The 25,549-nt window shown below is 48.7% G+C and overlaps 1 protein-coding gene and 1 pseudogene across 3 annotated transcripts in view; one reads left to right on the top strand and one right to left on the bottom strand.

The window, feature by feature from the left end:
- Nucleotides 1-25,549, top strand: part of PARP9 (poly(ADP-ribose) polymerase family member 9) — a 797,801-nt gene that overhangs the window by 659,840 nt on the left and 112,412 nt on the right. The window lies entirely within an intron of this gene.
- On the bottom strand, nucleotides 10,075-17,742 carry LOC144825337 (uncharacterized; annotated as a pseudogene).

The raw sequence follows: 25,549 nt of genomic DNA, 5'->3' as shown, positions 1-25,549 counted from the left end.
TAGCCAGGACTCAAACTCACTAACAGGAAACTCGGCAGAGCCTGAGGTAGCAGATCCTGATCAGTGATTGCCGACCTGTCCCTGCCGCTGGCACACTCCCTGGCAGGGCCCTACCCCAGTCACGGCTCGTGAGGGAGGGGGGGGGGGGGTGGAGAGGGGTGTCGCGGGGGGGGGGGGTTGAAGGCTGGCTTAGGGGAAGTTTTAAAAGAAAATACAAATCCTACCTGAGCAGGTCCTCGCCGCCTCGGGTCCGTTGGCGCCTACGGGAACTGCTGACAAGTGGGTGGGATTCCCCTCTCAGCCAATCCTGGCACTACCAGCAACGCCAGGATTAACTTAGGGCACCGTTCCTCTCCGCCCGTCTGCCCATTAGGAGAGCGAGGTTTGATCCTTTGCTCAACCCTCGCTCTCCTAATGGGCATGCGCAAGACAGAGCAGGCACTAATGCGCATGAGTGGGCACAGTGCACAAATTCGCCCTCCGTCCCCACTCATGCGCAATTGTGCTGCTGCATGCCCCTGGTGACGTCTGACTGACAATCATGTCAGTCAACATGACGCCGAACACCCCACCCCCTTCAGATTCTGAAGGGGTGGGTGGTCCGACGTCTCTTTGGCTGTATCACCATTTATTCAGCACCTGCAAATGTGAGGGTGCATGATACACTGCACATCTGCGGCTACGATACCTCCCCAGTTCCTCGATTGGAAGTATATTCGACATGAGAGATCGAATTGGGTAGTTCTGCAGTTGATAGAAGAGGCGTTGAAGGGATACCATCTTTAAGATGCTGGTTCCATCTTTAGATCAGAGTAGGCTGACACAAGCAGTTGATGATGTTCTTTTACCATTTCCAATATGTCGGAACAAACTTTATTTGTCTCTGCCCCAGAGGTAACACCTAGACCTGGGCGGAGCTCGCGGAGTTTCTGAAAAATTTTGTGTATTTCCGCAAGTGGGTGGAGTAATGCTCGGCACAGCCACCCCTACATCCAGAGTCTGTCTGGTCATCATCAGCTGGGACGGTCGTGGGACCAGTGCGGGAGGCAAGGTGGTGGGGCGGGGCCAGCTGTCCCCGGTGAACTTCATCAAATGTGGTTCGATGTGATTATTATTGCAAATGAACAGGACGCTGACTCCTCTCCTGAACCTGTTCACCACACGCAGAGCCGGCAGCATACATCTAGTTATTGGTGCCGATCACAGCCCAAGTAAAAAAGTAAATAGCATTGTAAGCAGCACCATGCTCAAGCCATTGCCTCACTGCACCGTCCCACGAAGCCGGCACAGTGACACCGCTCCACACGAACCACGCACTAACATCAGACATCAGTATCGGACTCAGCATCTGGTACAAAGATGAGGAAGTGCATTAGGTGTGGATGGAGTGGCAAACGAGCGAGCAAGGGCCTAGGGCTCATGAGAATCTAGAATTTGGACTTGCACCCTCTTGCACAAACAGCAACCTACCTTCACCTCCCCTCTCTCGGTTCCTCTTCACCCGTGCCTGCTGCACCCAATCCCCAACTGAGGCCCCATCTGACAGAAAGAAAGGCCGGAAGAGGCAGAAGTCTGGAGTGCACCTCTCTGCTGCTTCCCTCCCTCTTTCCTGAGATCTCTCTTACGAGCAGACACAGGACACGCTATCAGCTGGTGTGTGGGTTAGCCTGTGTGAGGAATGCCATACATAGGGTGTGTATTGATCGATGTGAGGGTTGATCTGTGTGAGGGATGCCTCACAGAGTGCGCGTTATTGGTCTGTTTGATTGAAAGCAGGCTGTAGTAAACCTGCTCTGAAAGATACTCCACTGTGACCTAGTGCCCAACTGAGGCCCCAGCTGACAATATCAAAAGTCGGAACAAGTGGCAGAAGGAGCCTGGAGTGCACATCTCTGCCACTTCCCTTCCTCCTTCCCTGGATCTCACTCTTACCTGCTGGACGGGAGGGGGTGAGGGGGGTATCCTCGCACACTGTGGTAGGATACTTGCCTGCACCCTACCACAGTGTGCTACCTCATTCACCGTCTTAAAATATGTGGAGGCATTTGGGTTCCTAACCAGTTTAATCCAGTACAATACTGGCTTAATCTCACCCAAATCTGAGATCAAAGTATGGCCAAGTTCAGTAACCAGAGGCAGTAAGGGAGTGCCCGGCTCGAGCCTTGGCAATGCTCTTAACAAGTTGTTTTCCCCTACAGTCAATACATGCAAGTTACTATAACCTTATAGCACAGCCCCGTAAAGGGCAGCAGCTACAGCTTTCGATTGGTAAACTTAGATTGTGGTGCCAATGCACTAGGAGCCTGCGTTTCCCCTAAATTTGAGCGCAACCCTAGATGCTTGCAAAATGGTGCTACTTCCTTTCAATATGTGCTCCTTTCAGAGAAGTCACCGAGTATAACATATGCCCAAATAATGGAAGTGCTTAACACACATATGTTCCCATACACCATTAGCTTTCTTTTCAATCTTTGCGAGCGTTTCCTTTGCACCACCTTTGTTTTATGCAGTTGATTGTCAAATCCTTCTCGTTGCAGTATCCCACAAAATCTTCCCATTAACGTTTGCCTAGCATGTGCAGTTCTAGTCAACAAGACCGTGTCATCGGTAAAAAGTAAAATTAAGACATTTTGGTCATCAATTGTGGAACATCCTGTGCAAATTCCACTAAATAACCCTGCAAACGATTTCAAACAAGCTAAATAGCAGAGGAGCTAATACACACCCCTATCTCACACCCTTTTTAATTGGGAATGATTTGCCACATTCGCCGGCAGGGCCATAACTTGCTTTTGCTTTATTACTAGTATAGAGTGCAATTAATGCCATCTATATTAGGGGCTCAACCCCTTGCTCCTCCTAGGCTTGCGATAAAATGTAACAGTTTACGAGGTCAAAGGATAACTTCAGGTCAATAAAGGTTAGATATAACTGGACGTTTTTAACTCTGGTATATTTGTGACAGATCATATATAGGCAAATAGCCTGATCAGGGGTTCCTATCCTTGACCTGAACTCAGCCTGCTCCCTGGAAAAAATGCTTGCATTACATAACATAACATATGTATTTGTAAAGCGCACGTTCACCCATAGGTCTCTTGGCGCTGAATAACAGATGTTTATTGTTACCCAACTCAATGGTACTCATGTTATCAACCTCAGATGGATGAAAGGCTGAGTGGACCTGCCGGGATTTGAACCTGTGACCATGAGGTTGAACACAGGCCCCTGCAGTGGATGCATAAGTCCACTGAGCCACCAGACAAGACCCGACCCGGCATTATTCACCCAACCCTGCAAACGCTTTAACAAGACCTTCCTGAGTATCTTTCCTGCCCCATCCAGGAGGAGATTGTTTGGTAATTTGCCACAGATATCCTTTCTCATTCAGCTGTACTATAATAGGAGAGCACAATGGGGCCAATTCACAGTACTAATCTGAGACAAAATCCTAAACTTACTACTTTTGGGGTTCACAGAAGGCATTTAGTAGTAGTAAAGTTAGTATTTTGTCTTAAGTTAGTACTTTGTCTTAAGTTAGGATTTTGTCTAAAGTTTTGATTTTGTCTTCAGACCAAAACTTAAGACAAAGTACTAACTTAAGACAAAATACTAACTGAAGACAAAATACTAACTTTACTACTACTAAATGCCTTCTGTGAATACCTAAAGTAGTACGTTTAGGGTTTTGTCTCAGATTAGTTCCGTGAATCAGCCGCCATGATTGTGGGACATTTGCAGGAGCAAGTGCTACATTAAACACTTTTTTGAGTATTTGACTCCAGGTTAACATATTTTCCCAAAACAGATCCACTGGGACTAAATCTGGGCCAGGGACTTTATTCTTTTTCATGCTACCTAGCTTCCGCTCCACCTCCAGCTTTAAAAATGTTCAATATCGGAGTAGCGTTGCGTTGCCCCACTGCCTCAGCCAGCGGTACGGCTCCCAGTGGCCAGTACATGTATGCAGAATGTGATTATGTTAGGAGAGAAAAGGGCCCCTACATGACTCTGGATAGTTTGTGCCCCTACTTTGTGTTCCCCATCGTTAGCTTCAGTTGATTTGTTATTTTTGTTAAGCCTAAGCACACACGTCAACCATGGGTGGCCATGGAGAATTCCTCTGTAACATGATCTGTGACCAAGGGTGGGGCCTGTGTGGGCACACCATGTGTACCCTGTTTTAAGGGTCGAGCATGAAACAGCATGCTCTAGTGTCATGTAGTTCCTATATGACCTATACAGGATCTGCGCGTTTGGATAACATAAAATGTGGGACTGCTGGCAGACTGATTCTGGGCACCCCCACTGGATACGTTAGCCTGTCTGTATCCGCTAGCTCACAGTGCCACTATAATCTCCTCTTACCAAGGAGAGAACAGATTCTGGCAACCTCAGAACATGACAACCCTGATCCCTCAGAATATACCATACATAAACAATATACTACCTTTCGCTCAGTCACTCGTGCTTACTTAGTTTGTCTCCGAGAGATACACAGAATAAACCGGCTGGGAGTTTTCAATAAGAATTTATTGAACAGTTGTTATTCTAGTGTAGATGAGCTGCAACAACCATAAGACAGTAGCAGAGATGTATGAGTAGAAGCATTTACACCTGATAAAAAGTGCGTACTCCTATGATGCCTCCCCAACTAAATGTACCTTGCGTCTGTGTAGGTGCTACATCAAGAATCCCTCTAGGATCTAGTGAACCCCATTACCTGGGAATGAGAGAATAGGGGACCCCATCCTGGTCTCGAGTTGAACACCCCGCAAGGGATGTTATACCACTGCGAGCTGGAGCGTCTGCATGCAGGAACCTCAGCGTCTCTGGTCAGTGTGTTAGCCGGGAGGTCTCGGTCTCCTCTGTCTTTCTAGGCAAGACATTAGGTATATATACGCATCGATCTCCCCAGGGTCCTACCTTGCTGTGTTACTGTGTCGGCCCAAAGTATGACATCGGGCCTGAACTTTATACAGAGATATTAGTCCTGCTATACTTCCAAGAAGCCTCATGTATAATGTACGAGATTAGAACTAGGGAAAAACCTGTTTTCGGAATGCAGTGTTGTATCTAGGTAAAAGGTCAGTCCCTAAGAACCGTAATGTATGTAATGTAGGGAAGAATATAGGGTGAAAGGTTGAAATGTTACCTGAGCCATTTATAGGGTACCTATATGGAATATAACACCCACTCCTCTTCCGACTGGACAACATATGTAACGTATTACCGTACGACTAGTCTAACTAGATATTGGTACGCACAAAGTTTATAAAAACATCTCTTTAGCTAAAATGTTTAAAACTTCTAAAAAATGTCTAAGACAAATTTTGCAAGCCATAGCTCTAAATTGTAAGTAGTTATAGTCTGTATCACTATACACATTAGAAAGCCACGAATGTCAAATAAATGCAAGGAATGTCAATTTTGTTTTGAGTTCCAAATTTTAGCACACAACGAGCCAAAATGAGTCAAATGTTTATGTGTCCTGGTTGGTAGACACAACATTTTTGTTATGTCCTCAGTAGGCAGCCCCTGTAGCACCTTGCAGGGTACGTCAATTGAGCACAGATGATGTTCCACACTGTCCGCAGCCGGTGCTGGGGCAGCCTGTGCGCCATCAGTGGAGGAGCCGGTGTCCATACCAACAGGTGCAGTTACTACCTGTGGTGGCTCAAGGAATTCCGCCATCAACATAGGAATACGCTAAGGACACTGCAGAACATGGGCCGTTATCGGGTCCAGTAGAGCATTCACGTCTGGTTGCGCACAAGATGGGAGTGTCAACCAAAGGTCTAACTTGCATTCTGCTCCGCAAAACAGGCATCAGAGGACAGGTAAGATGCAGTCCATCCAGACTGGTCGAAATGACAGGAATCAAGATGAACTTAAATCTCTTAGGCGAGGCGTGCCTAGATATTGTACCATGCGGTCACGGTATTTACTCTCTAAGAGTGCTTTTTCCATCTCCTTGGTGACTGGGACGTCCATTGCGCAGAAGATACAAAATAATCAGGATACCTGCTATCAGAAGCAGGATTAGCAGAACTCCTCCAAAGATGCGTCCAAATACAGAGTGTATGAAGTTTGGTATAACTCCCAAGTACCGTCTGAAAGGCGCCCTAGAAGTCCAGAACCTATGGTCTTAAATAGGAGGACTGTGCCTGTCGTACCAGACATGTTAAAGATACGATTCACCATTTCTAAGAAATGGAAAGGGCAGTTTGTATGGATAAGTGCCTGTATCTCAGCTGAAGACATTGCGATCTGGAGATCAAAAGTCTCTCGGGTGGAGGTAAAGGGCACAGACTTCTGTAAAAGCATGGCTTTCATTCTGCTTTGAGTATCAAACCGTATTAAAGAAACATTCAGTGAAGGCCATAACTGCGCCTCCCTGACTGTATGTGTTGGTGGAAACAATATTTGCATACAACAAGTAACCCTGGCGCTCACGGTTACCAGCTATATGATGCCCGAGAGCATTCCACAGCAGCCTTGACTGTTCAGGATAAAGTAACTCCCATTTGAAAGTAACCCGAATGCTGGAGTAATCACTGCAGCTGGGGCACCCCTCAAATGACTGGACAGGTTTGCTACAGAACCATTATAAGCCCCTTGCAGCATTATATCACGACATATGAGTGATCCACTTAAAGCGTTCTCACAGTTTTAACCGCTTAGAAACACTAATCAATCCCCACTCCGGCATCGAAATCTGTATGGTAATTCCCATGATTCCTTAATGTATTCCTTACCCATTTTTTCATATCTGCCCACCTGCTTTTGTTCAAGGCAATACTGAAACTGAAAAGTAGTGACCAGTACAGTTATGTGGCCATTAATTATCCTGTCCATGGACGGTGATTCTGCCAATGTAAATGGTAACCTATACAGTTTTTTGATATGCAGCATTGTATATTTTGCTCCCCTTAGTGCCATTTCTATCTGCTTATCTGTTAGATTGTATTCAGAAAAGTGCTGTTGATAAAAGGCCAAGGCACAATGCCAGCACGCAATGATTGCAGCGTCCAGCTCAACAGCATAATATAACGTAATTGAGATTGCCCGTGTTGTAATATGGCTAAATCTTGTTCTAATGTGTCTATTGCAGAAGATACAATGTTGCCTAAGGAATATATCCTGGAGGTCAATATAGTTAACCCATTGTCTACCACTGCTAGAGATTTTTCTAGATTTATACGGTCTATTTCACGTAATCTCTCTGCGGCCTCTTTTTGGGATATCTTGCATATTTCATTGTAAGCAGTATAAATGCCAGCATAAATGATACATTTCTGGCGTGGCTTCCTGGAACCTAGTAAAAAATCCCTAAGATCCACCTACTGTGACAGTAAGGATAAGCGTTTGTTTCACCTGTGTGAGTGTTTTGGTTTTTAGCCAATCAAGGCACAACTTCCTAACACTGTAGGATGTTACTACCCCAAGATTTTCTCTGTGTACATAATGTGGATCTGGCCTATGGATACTAAACCCTTCGGTTCTACCCATGAATCTCGACTTACAACTATTGGTGTCTGTGGGCCAAATCAACCATTTCTTCCAATCGTGGTCTGATCTGTTGTATTGTATGATGCATCTATTGTAATCCCTTTCTGTGATGTTATGTTACCCTCGATGTATGATGGATTTGGTAGCCGAGGTGTGTTCAAGTATTTGTTCTTCGCTAGTCCAAGGCAAGAAGTCTGTTGTGCTTTCTCGTTAAAAAACATGATCTGTTGGGGGATAAGGCATGCTCTAAAGGAAGCTTCCATTCACTGAACTTGTCATTCCCTAGTACCCCAGACTGAGTTTAAGTTTATGGTGTCTTTCCATAAGGCGTAACCTTGTTCAGACAACTGGGCAATAAAGGATTCAGAGTAAATCTGTTTGGTGTTTGTTAACATATGTTTCTGTGCTGATGTTGGTCCAACCTTATAATATGAGGCTGGGTCAGACATATTTAACCCTGAAAAATATGGAAACTTTTGTGTAAATGTTTTTGAACTGCCTTTCGGTGGTGTTGGACAATGTTCCCATTGGTGGTAAGTGAACACATTTCTAGGATAAGCAGATTTATGCAAAAAACAATGACCATAATGTTGATAACAATACATTGTTTTCAAAATCTGATGTGCTTTCCAATGTTTTACTATCAGAAAATGCAGCAGATTTTTCAAATTCAAACATGTTATTTACAGCCTCAAAATCCCAATCAACAGAAAATGTACTTGAGGTAATGATACTACTTAATGATATTTTAAATAAATGAGGACATTTCAAAAGTTCGGTCGGGCCAAATATATCGAAATCAACCTTGTCCCAAACTTCACCATTAGGTATAGGAACTACTGTAATGTTCACAGATGCAGAGTCTCTTTGTTCTCGAGATGATTGGTGTGGTTTGAAAAGTAAATTGACCTTTTGGGCTGCAGAGCTTTGTCTAAGATATTTTCCATTAACAAGCATGCTTAAAACTATTACTAAGCCTAACCAGAAAAGAAAGAAAAGTATCCCGGTGATTACCCATAGTTCTACCCGAGGTGACACCAGGTAAGTCTTTTTAAGAAAGTTTAGAAAGTCTTTACTTTGCTGCTTGCGTGATATTTGGGCTGGCACCGTTTCAGGTTCACTTGGATCCAGAGAAAACGTATCAAAGTTTATAAAGTAGCCAGAAGCAGTTCGATCAATGTTGGTATTGCACCAAGATTAGTTGACATCTTAGTTTGCTCTTGTCAAGGCATGTTGATGTAGACATCTGTATTTGGGCGAATAGAAAGGTATCTTTCATTTTGGTTCGGAATATTAACTTCAGGTTCAAGCGGAACGAGTTCCATATCGTTGTTGCATAGTCCATCATTCCGACAGGAGACTCTTTGAAGGTGATGAGTCTTTCCGTTTGAACTTCTTGAATTGTAGCGAGAGGAGGGCATCTGCTACTTTGGAGTCCCCGAGGCCTGCTACTTAGTTTCAGCCACATAGGGTGGTTCGATTAGGTCGATTGAGACAAATCTTTTATCCTTTTTTCCTGCAAGAGGCGGTAGAAGTACAGTTTTTATTCCTTCAACTGCTTGGACCTGTATAGGCTTTCTGTATGATTGCCCAAATTCTTTCTTGCCTGCTATTTTTTCTCTGACCAGATCCCCAACATTTGGGATCCAGACAGTTCTTGCTGTGACTGATTTCACTTCCCCAGTGGCGGTCTACTTCAGGTGGACATTACTTTGTTGTGTCCTGGATTCATTTAGACCCTGTAAAATAGCCAAAGGTTCAAGGATGTCAAAATGCTTTTCATCTGCCACTGCGCCTTCACAATCAAGATCAGGTACTCACATTCTTGTCCCAAATAGGACCTCATATGGAGTGACCCCCCAGAGAGTTTTTTGGCATGTTGTTCAAAGCTTGCTGCTTTCCATACAGAGCTTTTGTCCAATGTTCACCCGTACGTAACACTCTAGCTGTTAAAGACTGCTTTAAGTCCCGTTTTTTTCTCACCATGACCGAATTCCCCTCTGGATGGTATGGAGAGGAGTACCGCAATGCTACGCCCAATCCTCGCATGGCCTCTTTGTAAGCCTGAGAGCTAAACGCAGGGCCCTGGTCAGAATGTAATTTGCCAATTGCTTATGTCCCTATAAAGACTCGCAAATCTTTTATAACAGTTCAAGTGTCAGCCAAGTGTTGGAGCTACACCCATAGGAATCTTGAGCAGGAATCTACTGCAACCATGATATACCTGTAAGCCCCATCTCTTTGTAAGGGGCTGCAGTGGTCTCAGTAAACCCATGCTGGTGGTTTGTCAGATATTAATAATGGTGTCTGCGCTAGACGTGTTACGTTGGAACCTTTCATCCACTGGCAGATGTCTCATTTCAAGACATGGTCTTTAGTCTGTTTTGTTAATCCAGGCCACCAATAGCGTTGTTTCAACAAAGAAACAGTCGCCGCAACTCCTGCATGTGTAGAACCTATCCCTTCATGTGCTGCCAGAATTAAACCTAACCTACGATCCATGTTTGGAATTACTCTATCCCCCCACTCCAGGAATCTGAGCAAATGGAATTTTATTGGCATCTAATTTGTAGGAGTACTTGAGTGGAAACTTTTTTGGTAATGCTTTGCTGTTATTGCTTGAAGCATAACAGCCACCATAATCTCACAGTCTTTTCTCGTTTTAGAACGAGTGATTGCAGATATAGAAGCTGTGCGTACAGCCCCCTTTGCGGCTGCATCAGCCAATTAATTTCCTTCAATGTGAACGCCATCACGCTGATGACTCAGTGTATGTATCACATGAGCCCCCGGTAGTCCGGATTTCAACTCCACTACCTATTCCCATAGCATTTTATGCTTTATTGTGCCACCTTTTGCATCTTTTTTTTTTTTTAAACAAACTTTATTCGTCAAGTTGCACAAAAAGTGCATGACTCTGCACACCTGAGTCAACTGCAGTATCACATCACATAGTTATATGGCAGCAATTTACTTTTGTGGGAAAACAAGACAAGCAATACAGTGAGTATCATTGAGAATAACAACCCCCGTATCCCAACTGTTCTCCTCCCACCCCCCAGTTTGCGCAACCACCACCGAGACTCACCCACCCGAGCACACACATGCCCCGACCAACTCCCCCCGCCCCTCTTCCCCCCCCCCTGAGCCTGGCCCAACCCCTCCCTCAGTCCACCGATATATCATCTGGTTCGGTCGGCGGCTCCAGCCACAGGCCCCTATAGTCACCCCGCCGCTTCCAAATTTTTGTAGTGCTTACGCGGGCATCCCCGTGCCACAAAGGTTGGCCACTCCAGCCCCATGTTGAAGTCCAAACCCTTTTTCCAGGCAGCCACAGAGGGCGCCCGTGCATCCTTCCACATCAGGGCAATATCACGGTTCGCCAATGTGAGGCCCAACTGAAGCAGGTGCTGTTTATAAATATTGCCCTCGATCCCTTCCATTACATGTAATAGAGCAAGCTGAGGCGTACGTGGAAGCGACCATCCCAGGACTTCAGAGAGGCAGGCCAATATTCCTCTCCAGAACATTCTATTGACAAGCATTGCCAGACGGTGTGTAAAAAGGTGCCTTCTGCCCCGCCACACCGGAGGCATTCTGCGGAGGCGATCAGCCTACAACCGCTCCCAAGTAAAATAGACCCGGTGAAGTTATTTAAATTGGATGAGGCGGAGACGAACTGCTGTAGCTTTCCCTTTTGGTGCGTCTAAGGCTTCCCTCCAGTCTTCTTCCTCCAGAGCCCCCACATCCCCCTCCCAAGCCTCCCGTAGTTTCCCCAGATGGGTCGCGCTGTGAGTTACCAAGGTCTGGTAAATTCTCGATATCGTTTTGGTTTCCAGGTCACCCATGAAAACTTTTGCTTTCAATGGACTAAACTCGGGAATAGAGTCAAGGCCCTCCAGGCTGGGGGCACGCGCGTGCCGGAGCTGGAGCTACCGGAAGAATTGTGACTGGGGCATGCTGAATTCCACCTGAAGATCGTGAAACGTCTTGAGGGACCCATTGCGCACAACATCCCCCAGGGTGGATACGCCAATGGCGTCCCAACCCCGAAAGCCCCATAGAGCCACCAACGCAGGCAGGCGCCCATTATGCCACAGGGGAGTTTCCTCCGTGAGGGTGTTCCACCACCCCATACGCCTCAGGGCTTGTCGCCAAACTTGGAATACTATATTTGTCGCTGGCGGCAATGCGCCACACAGCCCAGCGGAATAGAGGATTGTATGGGGAGTGAAGTGCCCCATCATGTGTCGCTCTGCAGCATAGGCCGGGTCCCCTCTGTCCCCATACCACCATTCATTGAGGACCAACAGGTGTGAGGCTTGATAATAGGAAAGGATATCCGAGGTCGCTAGTCCTCCAAAGTATGTAGAGAGAAAGCACGTTGCAATGCAACATGCACCGCTCCCCCCACCCCCCAGAGGACTGCCCCAGGGTCGAGTTGACCAGCCAGAACCATCTGGGCGCGATCGGGTCCGGGTGATTCTGCAGTTGAGATCCGCCTCAACGCACTCCCACACTGGCTCCACATTCCGCTCCCATGACACCGCCGGTACATCGGAGAGGAAAACGCCCAGGTATTTGCGGCCTCCCACTGCCACCTGTAGCGTGGACGCCCATGCACCCACCCCATCTCGCACCACCGTACCCACAGCGTAGATTTACGAGGGTTCATGTAGAGCCCGGACGCCTCCCCAAAGATCTGAATGATCTCCAGAATCCGCGGCCCCGACTTATTCAAGGCCGTTAAAAAGAAGAGGATGTCATCTGCATAGAGCGCGATCCTCTCCGAGAAACCAGCAGCCCACTCAAATCCCTTCAGTTGTGCATCAATGCGCACCCAGGCCGCGAGCGGCTCCATAGCCAGGGCAAATAAATAGGGCAACAGGGGGCACCCCTGCCCGGTGCCACGATGAATGGAGAAACCAGATGATACCGCACCCGCCACGCGGACCGACGCTGTCAAGTCAGTGTATAGCAGCCTCACATATGACAAAAACCGGGGCCCAAGATTAAGCGGACGAAGAAGGGCGAACAGATAAACCCAGCTCAGGGAGTCGAACGCTCTGTCCATGTCTGCCAGTAGGAGCGCTGCTTGCACCCCTGTCTGCCCGACCGCTGCCAGGGCCACGTAGGCCCACTGTATGTTGTGCCACGCTGCCCTCTGGGGCATGAACCCAGCCTGGTCCGGGTGGACCGAATCGGAGATATACGGCAGAAGGCGGTTAGCTAGGGCCTTGGCCAGAACCTTCACCTCCACATTAAGGAGAGAAATGGGTCGGTAGGAGGCACGTTGCCCCAGAGGCCGACCCGGCTTATGAAATACCACAACTTCCGCATGGCGCCAATCTGGGGGGAGACGGCCAGTCTCCCTAGCCTCCTCCACCGCTGCCCGATAGTAAGAAGCCAACTGTAGATTGTATCGACGATGAAACTCGGCAGGAAACCCGTTAGGGCCTGGGGCCTTCCCTGCATTGAGTTCTCCCAGGGCCTCGCCCAATTCTTCCACCGATAGGGGGACCTCAAGCCGCTGGCGCGTATCGTCGGACACCGCTTTAGGCGGGAGATCCGCGATAAACTTCTCGACTGTCTCCTCAGGGAGACACTCCCGCGATGCATACAGATCAGCGAAGGTGGCGAAGCTCTCCGCTATGGCCCTGGTGTCTGTTAACAGCGCCCCATTCTCATCAAGCACCCCTGGAAGGGCCTGTGGATGGAAAACGCCCTGGCAGAGCTGATGTAGCATTTTGCTCAACTTGTCACCCCATTGGCAGATTCTGCTCCGTGTCGCCAGCTAGACTTGACGGGCCTAGTCTAACAGGAGAGAGGCGTAGGACTGCTGTGCTTGCAACAGCTAACGCACCACCAGACCCCCGCTTTCGACAAGCCACTGTACACCACGCTATATCCACCCCACAGAGAGTGGGCTTCAGTGACTCCCAGAGCGTTACCGCGCTAGAGACCGATCTGTCATTGGCGAGAAAGTAGTCCGCGATCGCCTTCTGCATGTGCCTCACATAGTCGTCATTCTACAGATGCCATACCGCTAGACGCCAGCGAAAGGGCTGTCGTTCCCTCTCCAGCCGCAACTCCACAAATACCGGAGAGGAGGGGAGGATCCTAGCAGCCATCACCATTGTCACCCTTGCCCTGGGGACAAAGACATAGTCGAGCCTAGAGAATGATTTGTGTACCACCGATAGGAGGGTAAACTCCCTCTTGTCGCCATGCATGTCTCGCCAAGTGTCCACCCAATCCAGACCAGTAACCAGGGAATGTAATTGTTTGGGGTGCGTTCTGCTCGACCCCCCTCCCAAACTACTCCTGTCCCTGCCCTTGTCCATAACATCGTTCCAATCCCCTCCCACTACTGAGGCCCCGTATGGCATGTCCGCCCATAGAGAGGTCAACCATTCAACTAAGGACCACTGTAGAGGGGGAGGGGCATACACATAACCCATCACAATGGGACCCTCCCCAATTGTGCCCATGGGGAACACATAGCGCCCCTGCGGGTCCAACAACTGCTGTGAATGCACATACGGGACCCTGCGGTGGATTAATACCGCCACCCCCCTAGAGCTCTGTGTAAACCCGGCATGAAACACCTGCTGGAAGCCATAGCGCTGTAGGCAAAGGACCTTGGAGCCCATCAAATGGGTTTCTTGTAGCAGGAGGACATCAACCCCAGCTTCTTTGCCTGGCGCAGAACAGCTCCACATTTGATCTTGTCCAAGATCCCGCGTACGTTCCAGCTCATCACCCGTAGGGTGCCCGCTGAAACCCGAACATCAGTCGCCCCACTAGCCATCAGGCCCTAAGCGTGGTACAATATGGACAGGAGGACCCGGCACCGTGTGTGCATGTAGTAGTGTACCCAGTGTATAAGCGCAACCCAAACCCTCAACCAAACCCCAAACCCACAGCAAACCCCCCCACCCCATTCCTCAAAAACACTGAAGTACCTGTCACGGTGGGGTCAACACCATAACCCCAACAGGGAGGCACAGTCTGCACCCACCAATGGATCCCCAACTCACAGCCCATAACCCCCTGACACACCCCTCTCACACACCACACAGGTAGGGGTGCAGCCCTCCCAGGGGCTTCCTCAATAGAACATAATGAAATCTATCACACAATCCAATTGAATAGGCATCTGGGCGTCCATTAAGACACAAGAACCAAGGATCCACGAGCTGACGTTGAGGTGCCGGATCTCTCCAAGAGGAGGCCCCGCAGGACACGGAACGCCTCCGGCACCGCGATCTCCTCTGCCCCCTCCGGCGCTGTCCACGGTGATTCTTCAACAGCCCTTCCCCCAAGGATGACTCCGATTGCAGGCCTGGCGGCGTATGCACCCACACCTGCATAGTCTCATCACTCATTTGAATACCTCTTCCGGGGAATCAAAGAAAAGGGTGCGGTATTGAAACACAACCCATGGGTGAGCTGGAAACAGCAGGGCATATGGGAGTTTAAGTTCCCTCTGTCTGGCCTTCACCGCCATAAACGACTGGAGTTGTTGCGGCACCAGTCTGGTATAGTCGGAAAACACAAGGATACAATGGTTGTCATATAGTAAGGGTTCTTTGAGGCGGGCCTGTTTCAATACAGTGTCTCGGTCAAGGTAGTTCAGTAACTTCGCAATCACTGGTCTCGGGCGAGCCCCCACCGGCGGTTTCTGAATGAGCACCCTGTGCACCCGCTCCACGACGAAGCACCGGGAAAACGCATCAGGGGGGAGCCAGCTCTCCAGCCACTGTGAGAAAGCGCTCCACGTTACAATTCATGTTACCATTCTCGCACCCATCCGGGAAACCAACAAAGCGCAAGTTGTTCCTCCGCGCCCGCCCCTCCGCATCCTCGACCCGGGAGGCCTTCCATTTTGCCCACCTTCTGCTTGAGGATTGAGACGTCATCTTCCACCCCGGAAATGCGAGTCTCGGCCTCCTTAATGGAGGACACTGCGTTCCGTAAGTCCTGACGTAGCAGCATGACATCTGCACCCACTGCGCCAATTTTGGCATCCAACTTGTCTCCAACATGTCTCTTGATTCGGTGATGTCCCCATTGTCAGGCCCAGCCTCCTGTGATTCCCCTGGCGGCGCCGCCCGCCGTTCCCGTGCCAGTGAACTTGTCCATAGGACCGTGTTTCGTGGAGCCGCTGTTGCCCTTGTCTCTCGTCATGGTAAAGCGTCACGGACCCACGGCAGGCCCTAGTATGACCAGGTCAGGCACACACACTGGGTCAGCCCCAGCCCCGACACGCCGCAGGGCCCCACTGCACTCGTCCCCAAAGGAAAGGGCAGGACAGAGCAGATGTGGGGAAGGCACCCCCGAGCTGGGGCCCGCAATCCACCACAGGGGGGCCCCGGGCAGCCGATAGAGCGCCCGCCGACCCGTTGCGCAGGGCCCAATCAGCAGCTAAGGTCCGCAGTCTACCAGACCACTACTCCTGGAGGCAACGCCACCCCTCCCGGCCTTGCATCTGATCCAGCACACCGCCTCTCGATAGCAAGAGTCCCCAAACTCCAAGGCCTCCACAGTGACCGGAGCACAGGAGGAAACAGTTTGCAGTCACTAGGTGCCCACCTACACCCCCAGCAGGACTCTCCCTGCCTTCCCACACGGCCCGACACAGCTGCCGGTCCCCCAGTGCTAGGAGCAGCCCAGGGTGGGGGATGCGGGGGGGGGCACCGAATCACCTCCCAACAGCAGCGGTCCGGCCAGGAACAGGCGTAGTCTCCCGCCCGGGGCCTCCCGAACCAGGCCTCACCCCAGGGCGTGGTGTACAGGGCTTCCCAGCAAGCCGGAGCACCCCCTGGCTCCAGGGCCGATCCGCCCCGCGACCAGCGAGCCGCAGCAGACAAACGGAGCGGCCGCGTTACAGGGCCAATGCACCCCCTTCACCACTGGGCCCCCGAAAGGGCCGGTCTCTAGCCCCCCAACAACCTGGCCCGATGTGACCACCGGTCCGGGGGGGAGTGGGGGTATCTCCCGTTTATTTTGAAGTGGAGAAGTGGCTGCAGAATGTCAGGGGAGAGCAACCCGCACTCAAGACCCCAAAATACCGGTCTCTCCTCTGGGCGCAAGTCGCGTTGCAACTAGGCCTCACGCAGGCCGGGGCGCCCCCCCTCCGGAGGGCCACCACCTCCTCCGGGTTGTTAGGACCGCCGATCACCGCCATGGGTCCCGGCTGGCAGCCACGCAGCCCGCGCCACCTCCAGGGCACATCAGACTCCACTCCCCTGCTCGGTCACTGAAGGCTAGGCCGCGCCTCGAGGTCACAGCAGCTACGGCGCCCTGCTGCTTTGGAGACCCCGGTCCCTATGGGTCTGAGACGCCAAGATGCCCCCTCCAGGACTTAATTCGGGTCCGAGGGAGCCAGGATATTCGTCGGATGAAGGATGGGCTGTACGGAGCTGGCTAGCACAAGTCCGCCATGTCGGCCTGCTAAGCCACACCCCCCACCTTTTGCATCTTTGAACCCGTTTTGAACCCAGTGCTGCAAATGTTCATTATATGAGTGCACTCAGTAAAAGGAATCGCACACAATTAGTGTGAGGAATTCTCAATCGTATTTACCAGTGCCAGTATCAAGACTTTTAACTCTGCCAGCTGTGCCGTGCAGTCTCTTAGAGATTGCATTTTCGTGCAACCTGGATGGAACTTTCCATCTTGCATGCGGCCTTTAACGATTGCACATGCCGCGCTATATTGTTGATTACTTCCTATGGCCGGTTGAGCAGATCCGTCAGTGTAAATTATATATTCATACTGATCTAGAAGCATTATTTAATCTGATAGTGGATATTCTTGTTCGTATTGCATAAATGCTTGTGTCTTTAGATTTGGGTCGTACCTATATTCTACATCTGTTGCAGTGAGAGAATTAGCCCATTGTATCCATCTCGGATGTAAGGCTTTAGTGTTAGGAATGCTCGCTTTTGTCGCAGCCTATAAGGCTGGGAGTGGAGTAACTACTATTATTCGTTTTCCCTGAGCCAGTGATCTTTCTCTCACTACATCAGTCTGTACTTCTCTTAGGATCTTTTCTGTAGATGCAAAACGCATCTCAGCATTTGTGTACAAATGTGACTTGTATGCAATTGCTACTGTTTCACCTTCATTATTTGTTAGATAGGTGTACCCAGATTGACCCGCAACCATATAGATTGCCAGGTTGCGTACGTTTACACATGTCTGCAATTGCTTGGAAGCTATCATGTCAGCTTGTAGATACCGAAGGATATGTGTGTTCCTGCGTCCATTGTCTTACTGAAAAAACAGGTTTTATTAAATTATTGGAAGGTATTTACCCTTTCTGCGTAATCCAACAAGTATGTTCTACCAAAATTTAGTGATCCCAGTATTGACTGTACATTTTTTATTGATTTTGGAAGTTGGAACAACGCACATTTTTCTAAAAAAATCAGCTGGGAGGCTTTTTCCTTCACTTAAAAGCTCATATCCTAAAAACTTGATACTGAGGAGGGCAATATTTGATTTTTTAAAGTTGAATTTGTAGCCCTCAGATGCAAAACCCAAAATTATGGTATTCACACTGTTCAAGTGCTCCTCTATGTCATCATCCATTAGGTAAATATCATCCCCATAGGACAATGCCACTTCATCCACATTTTGAGGTAACTCAGTTACTCTGGTTGAAAACAACCCTGTACTGTTCTTATACCCTGGGGGGGTCAACAAAATTGCAGTTGGAACCCTAGCGCTGAGAATGCTGTTAGATACCTGTTGTCAGGCGCTATATTTTGGAAGAAAAATCCATTTGAGATATCAAGTGTCATTTTATATTTTTTCTACTCAATTTTATTCATTAATGCGGCACTGTGTGGATTTTGGACTGCAAATGTCAGTGCAAGTGTTTAAATGTCTATAATGTAAAACTAAACAATATGAATTGTCAGGTTTCATGACCGGAAACAAAGGATTATTCATTGATGAGGTGCAATTTTCGATCACCTCTTGGTATTCAAGTTGATCTAAGATCTCCCTGACCTGTTTATTAGCTTCTTGCTTTATTGGATACTGCCTTTGTGCAGTTGGAGTATTTTTTAAAGGAATTAAGTGGTGGGTTGAATCCTCATTCCATCCAACATGGTTTTGTATAATGCTGGAACCCGGGCTACCGCCCGCTTGTAGTACTGAAAATCCAAACTCATGTAACCATTCAGACGCAAGAATAAAACTTCATCGTACCACGACAAATTTAGTATCGAAAGACCGAGAATGGCGAGTACATTATGCACAAGCATTTTCGTCGCATTCGAAGGTTGCTTTCACCTCGAAATCGTCACTTATACCCTGAACCTTTGGCTTCCATTTTGTATACGGCAGCCATTTTGTATGTTGCCCTTCACATAGGCTTAATCCAATATCATAAGGACAAGCACTCCTTGATTGACTTTTTCATGACCTGGGCAGGTTGAAACCATCGCCCCAGGCCAGCCCATTTGGTCAGTTCCCCTCCCCGTGGCCAGTCAAGATAGCATCTAGGCGCACCCGGCCATAAAACCCTTTCATCACACACCCACTCTGCCGGATCTTGCCCACACCTGACCCCGCTCCTTCTTTTCTACTTGTTTTATGATGAGGACGTGTTCATTTTATTGGAGAACACCGATATCTGATTGAAATACCGGACCTTGCCGAGTAATTTATTATGTATTGGACAAACGAAATGTGAGCTTGTCATCATAACTCTGTTACTTATTTATGGTCGAAATATGTGAATAGTATCCTGAAAATCTAGGAATGTTTGCCTGAAGCTTATTATTTTGTATAAGAAGAGAAGCCTGACTTTGTGATTTTGAAGCAGTCTCCTGAGAACATACTTCCGTGTGTTGTACTTGTAGGACACTTGTTACCTTGGTTGCAGCCAATAAACCGATCTTTGACTTCACCTAGAAGACTCTGAGTTTCTGTAGGTCTGAATCAGGAAAAGGACTCGAGGTCTTTGGGTGTGTATTCCCTGACACCGCTGGGTTACCGGTTAAGTACCGGCTCTGAAAAACCCAGTACCTCAGTTGGCGCCCAACGTTTGGGGCGATTCCAGCGGTACCGGTCCAGCCAGAGGTTCGTGAGGAGCTTTGTGTGAAAATTCCGGAGGAAGGCCGCCACTTCAACGACCCCTGCATGTCAACGTGGTCCGAAGGTCTTTGCTGCGAGGTTCCCCGCTTCCCGACGGCTACAAAGGATTGCTGCCCTGGCTATCGCCCTGATTTGGACCCTTGAAGTTTGGTAGAGCGAAACACTAAGACGAGTCTTCTAGTGACGTCATCGACATTTCAGTTAAGTATAAGTGGAGCGTCTCCCAGTCCTTAGTGGTTCTTAGTTTTGGGTATCCTTTGGGAAAGTTTTGTGTTGGTACTTGCAAGCACCAAAACCAAAGGACTCGTTTTTTCAGGAGAAAATATCGTAATCGATAATCCTTTGACGTTTGGAACTAGACTAGAGAGCAGAGATGCCTAGTTTTAGACTTGGAAATTTGTTTTGTCTCAGTGGTAATAATAGGGACTCCCGATTGGAGGACTCATGTCCAGTTCCTCCAGTTGGAACTCCAACTTACGAGTTATATGTGAAACATGGGGTAGGCCCCATCACATACAATGAAGTGTGGATCAAATATACCAAAAACGATGGTGTTTTTAAATGGCCCCAATACGGTAGCTTTGACACCGAAATTTTAGATAATCTTGAGGTCAAACTTTTCAAAAAGAAAGCCCGGCCGGCGATGTTTGACTCTTTCCGCCTTTGGCGTAAAGAGGCCAAACAGAAGGAAATTAAATTAGAGAAGAAAAATAAGAGAGAAGGGAATATTTCAGTAATACAAGCTGCTATGCGGTTTAAAGACAAAGAAGAGGTACAGATGAGTGAGCAGTTGCACAGGCAACGTAAAATGGCAACAGATAAATGCTATCCAGTTTTGCCGTCTCTTCAGCAAGAGACAGCCAAAGAACGTGAAAAAGACCCATTAATGTTGCATTTATTAAGTTCACCACCCCCCTATGCACAAACAGCCACGGCGCCTCCGCAACCCTTAGTTGCGCCGCCCATGATCGTTATGCCTGCTTCTTCACAGCACACACCAGCTGCTCTTCAGCTGGCTTCCGCTCCTCCGGTGCAGCCTCCTCAAGGCACACCGGCTACATCTACTTCGCTTATACCTTCTATGACTTTGCCTAGTGCACCTTTGATTTCTCATAATGCTCCCTCTGCTATTGCCTCTACTTCAGCCTTATCTCACACTGTTTTTCCACCCGTTCCTCCTTCACTTTCACCTTCCGTTTGGCATAAAATGGCCAGCATTGTCACTAACATTCCTTCACCCCTTTTTCGGTCGCCTAAAACGACCCCTAACACGGAACGAAGACAGTTGCGAAGTCAACTGCCTGATTATCAAGAGAGACATGTATTGAATCGTTTAGCTCATAAATGGATTATAGATACGTTAAAATATGACGTTGAATCTGTCATGAAAGTCTTCCTTCAGTGGGAAGCACCGACACAGAGATATGTTTTTGAACAAATGTGTGTTTTTCTCGGTGAGGATTTGGAAGATAATGATTTAGAAAGTAACCCGCAGGAGTTGTGTCATGTACGGTTCAAGTTTGGGGAAGGAATGATCGTAGGTCCCGATGTCCAAAAAGCGGTTGAGATATTGTTGTCTTATCGGAGTAAAGGGAACACTTCTGGCTCACAATCTGAGCGCGATACACCTAGGAAAAAGGCACGACAGTATCCCATGAGAGAAGTTCCCCCGCAATGGAGGGAAGGTGACACATCTGTTGAACCTCCTATTCTGCCTCACTTCCAGCGTGTATGGGTACATGTCCCATGGAAGAGAGCTGAAGTTTTAGCACTTAAACAGACATTACCAGATCCGCGTAAGAATCCTGCAGGGTATTACAAGGAATTGTCGCAGACTGCTGGGTCATGTATAATGAACTTAGCCGATATCGATATGTTATTTGGGAACGTTGTTCCACAGCCTTTATGGAGTAAGATTCGTCATTCAGATCATGATCAGGAATTAGGTGATTCATGGGCCAATATCGCTGTTATAGATGCCCGACAAGTTGGTGGTGCTAAACCTGAGCCTTTAATAGCAGAACTTCCTGGTAAAATAGTTGATTACATGAAAACGATAATGCCTGCAATACGTGTGAATTGGGATAAGTTATCTGCATGTAAACAGAAGAAAGACGAGACGGTCTCAGATTTCTTCACCAGGTTCGAAGAAACGTTTGTCGATCACAGTGGCCAAGACATGACCACAGAAGGTGGTCAGCGATTATTTGTCGACAAGTTTGTGCACAATCTGCTTCCAGAATTGTGTAAAAAGTTAAAAGATTCGGAGAGTTCTTGGGCTGTTTCCTCTTCAGCACAGATATTAGCCACTGCACAATATTACGAGAATAGAGACAAAGACGAGAAAGATAGAGTAGAAAAGAAAACAAAAGAGTTAAAGACTAAGGTTTTATTGCAGCAAGCCTATCCGCCACGTGGTGATGGTAATGGCCAGATTAACGGTGGTCAGAACACCTATCAGAATAACTATCAACAGCCACAACAGTATCAAGGGAACTCACAAAGAGTCGAGTATAATCAGCCACGTGTCAATATAGGCCCCAACCAGTGTTCATATTGCAAGGAGGAAGGTCATTTTAAGTATAGTTGCCCTATCTTGTTACAACGTGCGAATCGTGTTTCGAACGTGAGAGGTAGAGGCGTTCAGCAAGCACCTAGAGGTAGAGGACGTGGAAACGTCCCCCAGAATGCGCAGTCTCTTCCACCACAAAATTCTATGAATAAATTCGATCAGCAGAATAACGCATCTGGTAGGACAGCTCAGTACTATACAGATGATTACTATACAGAAGGCAAGCAATGGAACAGCAATGATTGCTAGGACAGCCATGGACAAAGAGAGGGAGTTGTTTCAGTTCCAGTAGATCAGAGTGGACCATACGTTGAGGTGATCACATCGGGTGTGTCAGAACCTTTTCTCTTGGATACTGGTGCTACAAGGAGTTCTATTATGCACTCCAAACTCCCTGGCGCACCTTTGTCTGGCGAAACGAACGTTTCTGTAGGTTTTTCTGGCGCCCCGGTTAGGAACCCGATTTCTGACCCTTTGTTTCTTTCTGTTGGTCCTTGTGAATTAGAAGCACCCCTTATTCTGACAACAGGTTGTGGCGAAAATTTGCTAGGATTAGATTTGCTAAAAAGATTGTATGCAACTTTGTACTGTTCTCCATCAGGAGTACAACTTACGCTAGGTAAGAAAGTGGTTTCTCCAATGTACTTATCGAGAGATAAACTTCCAACAGAGTTGTCGTTTCTTCCAGACATACTTTGGGCAGCTGGTCCCAATGATGTGGGACTCCTAGAAATACCACCATATGTTGTAACATTGAAAGCCAATGTTAAAATGCCACGAATTCCGCAATACCGAATCTCAAGTGAGGGTGAAAAAGCTTTGCTAGCGATCGTTCACGAGTTAATTGAGATGTGATTGAAGAGACAAGAGGTAACGTTTGCAATAGTCCCGTTCTACCTGTTTTAAAACAAACTGACCCATCTCAGCCACCGGTGTACAGATTTGTAATCGATCTCAGAGAGGTGAATAAGGTTCGAGGCATGTGGGCTGCTAAATTCATATCTTAGCATTAGATCGCCGCCTAGTGTTGGGTCCGGATGATCGCACATTGTTGTCCTGGAAGAGTCTTCGAAGTATCCTGAGATAGGTGGCTCCTCCCCTGGACTACAGTGCGCATGGGCATCGGCTCCATCCCCAGATTGTTTTTTTCCGCCATTGGGTTCGGATGCGGTCTCGACGTCTCTCTGTCGGAACCGAGAAAAACTAACTTTTTAAGGCCAAAAGGCCTTGTTTTCATAGCGTCGGTATTGTTTGCGCACGGTCTCGAGTTCTTCCGTCTCTTGGAGTCGGAATCAGCGGAGTATCTTCACTCTTCGGACATCGAGGCCTTCTCATCGCGACACGACCGCAACTTTCCAGCATGGAGCGGAGTCCGTTTAAGTTCTGTCCGCTCTGTGGGTCCAAATACCCACATATAGACGTGCACCCGGTCTGTAACAAATGCCTTTCACCAGACCATAACGAGGACAACTGCATGGCCTGCGCAAGATTCAGGTCAAAGAAGACACTCAAGCTTCGGCGCGCGGTGCGCCTTGAGGCCAGACAAGCGGCCCCGGATCCAGAAAACATCTTCGGCGACCAAGAAGAGGAGGACCAGAGCCATCATCTTCAAATCTCCCCGCCCGAGACGGAGGTCGAGGCAGATCCGGAAGACGGCGACGGAGTCGCGGGTCAAGGCCTTGAATACGTCGACGAGGTAGGGGACGTCGAAGAGGTTTATGGGGCCGCGGAAGATAGCTCAGGGGACGAGCTATGCCCCGAAGGTTACGAAGATCAAAATCGGGTCACGGGATCGCCTGTCGGCCTTACCCAAGACCCCGTACCGCAAGCCACGGCCCCTCCTTCAGGCCCGGCCACGGACATACTTGCTGTGCAGGCCGTATCGAAACCGAAACTGAAACCTACGGTATCGACTACACCTAAAATGGCCGACCCAAAACCGAAACCGAAACTTATGGATTCGAGCACACCTAAGATGGCGGCCGTACCACCAAAAACGACTAAACCCGCTGCTTCATCGACTCCGTCTGCCTCCGGTCCACAGAAGTCGAAGAAATCTGTCGATTCAACAGTGTCGAAATCGGCGCCAGAGGAGGGATCCTCTAAGAAGGGTGGTCGGCACGGGTCAACCGCTGCGACGCCGTCAAAGCCCGCCAAAGCCAGCGAAACGGCTCCGGTTCCGACTGGGACTTCGTTAGTCGGACGCGTGGTAGAGACGGAGCCGACAAAGTCACACGGATCGAAGGCTGGCACATCTGCGCATCGGTCCAAGGTTTCTGGGTCGGCGGCTGCGGCATCATCGTCCAAAACTCAGAAGGGCCAGCAGGACGTCGGATCCGAGGGCAAGGTCAAGACCTCCTCGTCGGCGCCAAAGGCCACTGTAAGTGACGCGTCCCCCATCGCCTCTTCACTACAGAGAATCAGGGAGAAGGCCTCTGCTACGTCGGCTCCGATACCATCGCCACAGAAGCCGATGGACATTCCGGTGAAGCCTGCGGGTAAACTTCTCTTCCTTCTGCCGCCAAAGGAGGCGCCGAAGGCCTTTTCAACAAAATCGGCGCCAAAGAAGTCGGATTCTTCAACGGCAGGGGCACTTTCAAGTCGGGTACTCGACTCAGAAGAGGATTCTGAGCGTTTTATCGACGCAGACACGGGCAAATTGACCCTTTACAAGAGGAGGATCACTTCACAGCCAGTGGACTCCTATGTCATCCCCCTGAAGAAGAAAAGGTTTCCTCAGGACGCTTCAGGCCTCATGAAACCTATCCAGCCTCCTCCAAGAAGGAGCCCAACTCCTTCCCCAGAACAATCTGAGGGTGAGGGATATGATGAAGATGACCAATACACTTTCCCCATCAATGAACCAGATGCACAGCCGGATTCATATGATGACATTGGTGACCAAGGCACCCAGGATGTGGGGCAAGACCCACAGCCTGACCCACAGCCTTTCAGTGCACGTGCATCCCCTACTGAAGATTCTGCAGGTTTTCATGCACTCACTGAAAGGGCAGCTGCTAATCATGATGTGGACATGCATGCTGACCCAGTAGAAGAAGACTTTCTATTTGACACTTTTTCAGTCTCTGAAAGGACAGTAAAGACACTGCCTATGCTCAAAGGGGTCCTCAAACATGCTGCGGACATCTTTAAAGAACCTACCAGGGCGAGAGTGGTCAATCCACGTATCGAAAAAAAGTACAGACCAGCACCTGCAGACCCTGCATACATTCGGGGACAGTTGCCGCTTGACTCCCTGGTGGTCGCAAATGCCCGCAAAAGGGCCAACTCCCAAACAACGGGTGAAGCTCCTCCCCCGGATAAGGAGTCCAAAGTGCTAGACGCAGGAGG

Source organism: Lissotriton helveticus, chromosome 3_1 (genome assembly GCF_964261635.1).
Source record: "Lissotriton helveticus chromosome 3_1, aLisHel1.1, whole genome shotgun sequence".
In the NCBI taxonomy this organism is placed as follows: Eukaryota; Metazoa; Chordata; class Amphibia; order Caudata; family Salamandridae; genus Lissotriton; species Lissotriton helveticus.
Note: the sequence above shows the minus strand (reverse complement) of the source record. Positions and strands in the feature narration are given on the sequence as shown.